Below are 7,614 nucleotides of genomic sequence, written 5' to 3' on the forward strand. Positions count from 1 at the left end.
CACCCACATGGGCCACACACCACTTCCCAAAGGATTTGCAGCACTGCCTGGAAGTTTGTCCAGGAGGAAGGATGAACCCACTTACCCCATTAGCTGGCAGGTTGCACGCATCTTTGACTGCCCAAAAGGTCTCTCCTCACTGCTTACTTTTAGGAAAAAGAAAAAAGAAAAAAAAAAAGGGAAAGAGGGAAAGAGGGAAGGAGGGAAGGAGGGAAGGAGGGAAGGAGGGAAGGAGGGAAGGAGGGAAGGAGGGAAGGAGGGAAGGAGGGAAGGAGGGAAGGAGGGAAGGAGGGAAGGAGGGAAGGAGGGAAGGAGGGAAGGAGGGAAGGAGGGAAGGAGGGAAGGAGGGAAGGAGGGAAGGAGGGAAGGAGGGAAGGAGGGAAGGAGGGAAGGAGGGAAGGAGGGAAGGAGGGAAGGAGGGAAGGAGGGAAGGAGGGAAGGAGGGAAGGAGGGAAGGAGGGAAGGAGGGAAGGAGGGAAGGAGGGAAGGAGGGAAGGAGGGAAGGAGGGAAGGAGGGAAGGAGGGAAGGAGGGAAGGAGGGAAGGAGGGAAGGAGGGAAGGAGGGAAGGAGGGAAGGAGGGAAGGAGGGAAGGAGGGAAGGAGGGAAGGAGGGAAGGAGGGAAGGAGGGAAGGAGGGAAGGAGGGAAGGAGGGAAAGAGGGAAAGAGGGAAAGAGGGAAAGAGGGAAAGAGGGAAAGAGGGAAAGAGGGAAAGAGGGAAAGAGGGAAAGAGGGAAAGAGGGAAAGAGGGAAAGAGGGAAAGAGGGAAAGAAAAAAAACTGCACTGCTTGACTTAAAAAAAAAACACGTGGCAAACCAGGATCTGGCTGTAATGGCTCTAGTCCTACTCAAATATGTTCGTGGCCTACCTCTGCACACATTCTTGCCTGTGAGCCACCCCACTGCAGTCCTGTACTTGAAGGCTTTTGATACCATTCCTCACATGGAAACAAGTCAGCATACGACTCAGTAGCATTATCCCAGCTTATAAGCCTGGGCACGGCCACACTTGCTTGCTCTTGTTTTCTTCTTCTTTGGCCTAAAATAAATTATTTCAATTTTCTTTTAAAAAAAAAATTCCTTTGAAGTTTTCCTATACTTAATAGTTTCTGAAATTGAAGCCTTCAATCAAATATTCTAAATTTATACCTTCCCTCTCTCTGTATATATACACACACAAACACACACGCATCTCCTCTGCCAGAACAGTGAGATGAATACACAAGGTTAAAATAGCTCTGTCTGACCCCAGTAGGATTCCCTGTTTATAGAAAGCATTTCTCTGAAGCATTCAACTGCAATACTTTGAAAAAAGATTCAATTTCCTGCAGGCACATTTATTTTCGGGTATACAGGTCTTAAGGTATCTATATACCCCTTTAATAAAGCCCTGGTAATTTGTTCCTGATAGTTGTTGCATTTTGTATATCTGCCTAAATGGAGTCAATCTCTACATCAACCTTTGCAGCCAGTTAGAAGTTTCAATGCGTGGCTAGCACACATACAACATGCACTTTACTGTGCCGCATGTATGGTCTTCTGAATGGCTTTGGGGAAAACAGAAAATCCCCGTGCTGATTGCTATCACTGATCTCCAGTCAGCCCAGGCACTGTTACTGTCAGAAATCTTTTTCCCCTCATTTTCTATTGCCATAAGGTGACCCCGATGGTGAGGCTGGCAGGTGTTGGAGGCTGGTGCCGGGAACAGCTCACGGAGGCACCCACGCTTAGGTGCTCCTGCAGCTGCTCCATCCCCTGGCTCCCACGCTCGAGTGCCAGGCATAATCCTGCCCAGCAGAGCTGCTCGGGGCAGGGAACGGTCTTCCCAGTCTAGGGGAGACGTCGCTTAGCTCCATCCCTGGCTGAGGGAAAACCCTTTCAGGCACAGCAGCTAGAAGGCCTGATGCTAGCTTATCAAAAAATAAAACGTGAAACAACACAACACGCTTCTACACTTAATGCACAGTAACAGAAGGCTGTAGAATCACGGGCAGGAGCAAGCTTTTTTCATACCAATGGATTGTTTTGTGGAGAAAATCCAGTACCTGTCCTTAAAGCAGAACCTGACAAATTTCTATTTTGGCCTTTTACTGTGCCAACACAATGTGTTAAGGTGGGAGTACATTAGTGATCGCTTTACACCCAAGTACATGAGGAGTTCACAAGAGGCTTACAGATAGGCTGACATACAGAGCGCTGTTTCCCACAGGATGCCAAAAATGCTCAGATATTCAATTAGTGCGCATTCCTCATTATTTCAGATCCTGCTGCAATTCCTATCAGATGCCTTCAGGCACAACACAGTGGCACGATACATCATGTCGAGAAGCAGAACGGGACCATTACTAGGCAGATGTTTGACATGATACATCGTGTCAGTCAGCTAGTGGCACTAAGCCATGGTTGAAAACGATTTTGACACGACACTGTGTGTCAGTGCTGTAGCACAAAAACTAATGTGTTCCAAAAATAGGGACAAATTCACCTCTGGCATAAGTAGAAGCAACTGCAGTGACTTCATTGGATTTGCATCTGCTTATGTCAACAGTGAATCTGGCCTGTAATCTGGAATTTATATAAAAGAGTGGTAAGTGGCTGCATTTTCAGATATTTATTATGTTGCTTTCTGCCTCCCAGCATTCAAGCATCATGAGACAGTTGGTGTAAAACTGCCACCTTTCTCAACTCTTTCCCCTCCACCCCATGAGAAAGCATCAAGTTTCTGTTTTTAGCAGTGTAACAGTGCTCCGGGGTATACAGAGGGTCACTTTTCAGAGGCATGGGCAGTTTTGAATTTGTGGATTTCACAAGGAATAGGAACATTTAAAAAAATAAAACAAACAAAAATCCTCTGCTTTCTGCTTCCATATTATTTCACAACAGTTACTTCAAGCAATAGGAGCCCAAAGATTATAGCAAACCATAAAATGGCAATGACAATCAATGTGATAGTAAAATAACTCCATTAAAGAACAGCCCAGATGAAGTGTAAGACCTGGTAAGATTCATATATATATATATATATATATATATATATATATATATATATATTTAAAGTCATTGTAATTTATTGGTGTCCCCTTTCACTGCTTGGAGGTGAAAAGCACAGCTTGCTGATGCATCACACTGACAAAAGGAGAGGAGGGGAACACATCAAGGTATGACTGGTTCAATATCATCTTTACAGAAGAGCAACACACCAGCTTCCTGCTGTAATCTGTTTCTTTAACAAGGAACATAACCAATTAGCTGTACTTAAAGTAAACTGCATTTGCCTTTGCTGTGTATTCTAGTTTCTTAAATCCATCAGACCACATTATGTCTTAGACAAGCTGAAATTCAGCAATGCCAAGGGCAACCCTAGGAAATAGAGACCAGAAAATCCTGATGGAAAACCAGGTAAGCACCACAGCCAGATGTGGCTAGGTACATTAGCTCTATGGGTTATAACATCAAGGAAGCATGGTTTGACAGCTGTGCTATAAATCTGACAGAAAGGAACAGTGCAAAGACATGGTAGAAGCAGCAGTTTGCACAGGCTCAGCAAGAACTCACGTTTGGGTGTTTTGAGTTGACCTTTTCCTGTTGGAGTTGCGGGTGCTCACCACTTCCACCGATCAGAAAATTTAGAGGTCTGAATAAGTGCTGGAAAACTGTTGCAAGCATTGCAAAACTTTTGAACAACAGCAACAGAAAGTAAAGGTCCTCCCCCTCCCTTTTCACCACTACACAATCATTTCCTTTTTTTTTTTTTTAAAAGGCGATAACTGTAAATTTAACCTTTCTACAGAGATTAAAATAAACAAGTCTTCTCCTTCATTTCCCCCCTTCCTCATTTCACCCTCTGCTGGCATCCTATAAGTATTTAAATCATCTTAAACCACACCCTAGCTAGCTGTGGCTAGCAGTTACAGGCAAAGCCCCTTGGCTTTGCTGTTACTGTCCACTCAACAGTCAAAAATGCAGGGTGTCTTGTTTTTCCTAAATGAAGAGCCCAGCTCCGAAGACACACACTATATCCCGAGGAAATAAACACCAGGTGCTACCTATGCCTTGTACGTAAAGGAACAGAAAGGGTGGAGATCATGTTCGTCCACAACAAGCTAGAAATTCTCTTGTAAGATGGCAAAAAAAAAAAAAAAGATATATATATATTTCGATGGAGCAGCAGTTTTGCACAGACAACTCGATTTTGACAAACATCATCTAAAGCAAATCAGGTTTCTCACGGAGCTTGCCACACACATTTCTGGTTTCACACCGATTTACATGATGACAGGTAAACTCCCACTGGGGAGTTTACTTTGACCTAAGGACTCAAGGGCTCCTAGGCATGTTCCTGTAAAGCTGCAGTACCGTCATCACCATGACCTACACTTCCAGCTGACACAGTGCAAGTCCCAGAAGTGCAATAGGCACCAGAGAGCTCTACAAGTACTGGGCTGGGCTCGGGCTATCCCCGGTCCCCAGGGGAGATGCATGAGGTCGGGGCAGGCAGACACTCCATTTCATTCCTGAAAAGGCAGAATGGAAATATGCTGAGACTGTCCCAAGCATCTGGGGAGGGAGAACAGAAGTATAAGAATTATTTCATTTTCCCAGGACAAAGTTTCTCTCTTATACATACTTATAGTTCTCCAATTTGGGGAAAAAAAAAAAAAAAAAAAAAGAAAGAAATTGAAGGTTTTTTTGTTTGTTTGTTTTGGGGGGGAGTAATATTCCATTCATTCAATGTCATTTTCATTCATACAGCACCTTAGGAGTACAGGAGGCTTAATGTTTCCCTTATAAATATAACAATTATACACTCACCACCGAGGTTTTGTCCTCTCTGGAATTGGAAGCAGCAGCTCGTGTGCAGCAAGTATGCTGCCCTGAGATTAGGATCACTTGATTCAAAGGGCAATGAAATACAGCAAGCTACTGGCCAAAGTTATGATCATCAGATGCACAGCAACCTCTCTGTGTGCTGCAAGGATCTAGACACCTCTCTAGTCATCTCCTTCATATTTTGTAATAAAAGGAAAGCTGCAGTGCCAATTAGAGCAAAAGTCTATCTTACTTTAAGAACAGCTTTCACATCTCATGTCTGTAATCTTCAGCAATAGATCAAGGACTGTTATTCATTTTAATGCCTAAATGCATTATATTTATTCTTCTTATAATATTTTCTGTTACCACAGAAAATGTCTGGCTCCCAAAGAAAGAGAGGGAATTGTGTCAACAGCCCAAATTCTTCCTTGAAATGCGAACATTTTCGATGGCTTTAATGGAAGATATGCACCAGAATCCCAGGGCACAATCTGTCACTAAAATCCCCCATCTACACTGGAATTTTTCACCATGTCTTTTTCATAATGCATTGTTAAACATGTTTCCATCTCAGCAGTTGAATTTTGGGGCCCTGTTGCATTTGTGAGGGAAGTGCAAGGAAGCTGGGCAGTAACTGTAAAAGAAGGAGAAAGTGGATAAAATGGCTTGAAACTTTCAGATGCCAGCTGATGCCTTTTGCTTCCAGCCTCCTCACAACAACAACAAGCAGCACACTGAGGTCTTCCTTCCAGCTGGTGCAATAGCAGCAGCTGGCCTAGTTCAGGGCAGCTTCAGTACTGTTCCCAGACATCCTGAGGGGTGTTTTGGTGCCTACCTGGCAGTGGATTCAGCACAGACTTGCTCCCTGCTCCCCCTGCCAAACCCTGGGGCTGCAGCAAAAGCAGTGAATATGGAGAAACTGGGGATGAAGCCCAGCAGCTCCTAATGTCCAAAAACCCTGGGACAACAGAGTTTTATTATTCTGTGGGCTGGAGACTGGTGACCTATTCATGAACACTGACACTTTGCTCTGAAATGCCTCCTGTTGTCTTCAGCATAGCCACCCACAGAATACAACAGTGGTCCTCCTGTCATTGGTACAACACCTGTAACTGCTGAATAGCACAGATGCATTTCTGATGAATTAGCCAGAACACAATACAGAATGCTCGTCAATTTTATGCAGCTGGGGGCAAGCTTGCAATGCCTGGCCTGACATGAAGCCCACAGTAAGCCATTAGCTCAGCAGGACATTTAGAACAAATCTGAACCAGCAAAGTGAATATGCAGCAGAGCACATTTGCATCAGCTAATTCCAAAGGTTTTGATCCAGTCCAACAAGCCCTAAGGTAGGACTAAGGCTTTTGATGACACTACTGAAATTACTATTAAAAGAAACCATCCCATTTTCCTCACTTGCCTTCGCTTCCACTCATGTCAGCACAGATACAGGCACATGTAAGTTTAATAGGACAGGTCCAAGCTAGGACTAACATAGTTTTAATTGAGATTAAGATTACTTTTTTTTTTTTCTCCCATAGCAATAATTAAAATCTGACTTTTCCACATTCAGATAATGCCTGGATTTTCTACAGCCACCCCTGCTGGCATAGCTAGTGCTTCTGACCCCACCTCTACCTTGTGTTCTGATATCACAATCTGCAGGAGACCAGAAATGATTTTGCATAGCTGTTTCACCATCAGACCTCTATCACTATTGTACAGTTTTGCCACCAGATGTTGCAAATCCATCTTTCCCAGGTAAGCTGTGTTAGATAACTGTTACGAAACAGAGTAATTGCAATACTGCAACCAGTTGAGCTGCATTCACTTTACTTCCTCCTCCTACCCCCGCTTGATATTAGTGGTTTCTATAACAATTCATCTAGAACCACTCTTTATGATTTATTGGATGTGATTAGTGACTATAGGAGCACTTGATGAACACTTCTGATTGGAGAAACATGGAAATGCAAATCCTTTCTTTGGCTTAAATGACAGAAAGCATTTACTAAGAGAGATGCTGCCATGTTTTTAATACCAAGCACCACTTCCCAACTCTAAATATGTACATTAAATGCAAGTGAAAAGTAGTTTTGTTCCTGTAACTCACAATTTCATAAACGCCTATAACAATTTAACAATTGCTTGTTGGTTTTTTACTCCCTTTGTCAAGTGCATGTTAATAATGTAATTTGCTATGCTAGATTAATAATCAAGACTGTCAGCATTTTCCAGTTTCTTTTCATATTGCTCATTATCTCATTATCATAGGCTTTTCATCAGCTTTTCTTCGCTCATCAAAAGAACATGTGCAAATGGTGAAGGAAATGGCTAGAAAAATACTTGTAGAGCATTACTAGTCTCTTCGTGAATAAAATGCAAGTATTATTAACACTTAACTGGCTGTTCTCTGTTGTCTATTGCATCATTACTTTTCCCTACTCTCAGGGTAATTTGTATTAGTAGGAAAGCAAGTAGTCAAACTGTAGCACTTATGCATAAAAATACTTTCTATACATTTTACTATACAACATATTAATTCACTAATTTCCACAATGGTTATGTGAGCTATAGTTGGATACACAGAAGCTGTGGACTTAATCAGCTCAAGCTCATGGTCAGATTTTTTGCCATCCAGCCATTGGCTTAAGTCATGCAGCTTGTTTAGTCTCCTGTATGAAACAAGATTCATTACTATGTCTATTCCTTATTCCATAGGCATCTCTATCCTATGGGATGTGGCTGCCCTAATGAAAAAAGATGTCTTAAAGCAAGCAAAACCATCATCCTGAAACTGCCTG

The sequence above is a fragment of the Cygnus olor genome, chromosome 1 (genome assembly GCF_009769625.2).
Source record: "Cygnus olor isolate bCygOlo1 chromosome 1, bCygOlo1.pri.v2, whole genome shotgun sequence".
NCBI classification, from domain to species: domain Eukaryota; kingdom Metazoa; phylum Chordata; class Aves; order Anseriformes; family Anatidae; genus Cygnus; species Cygnus olor.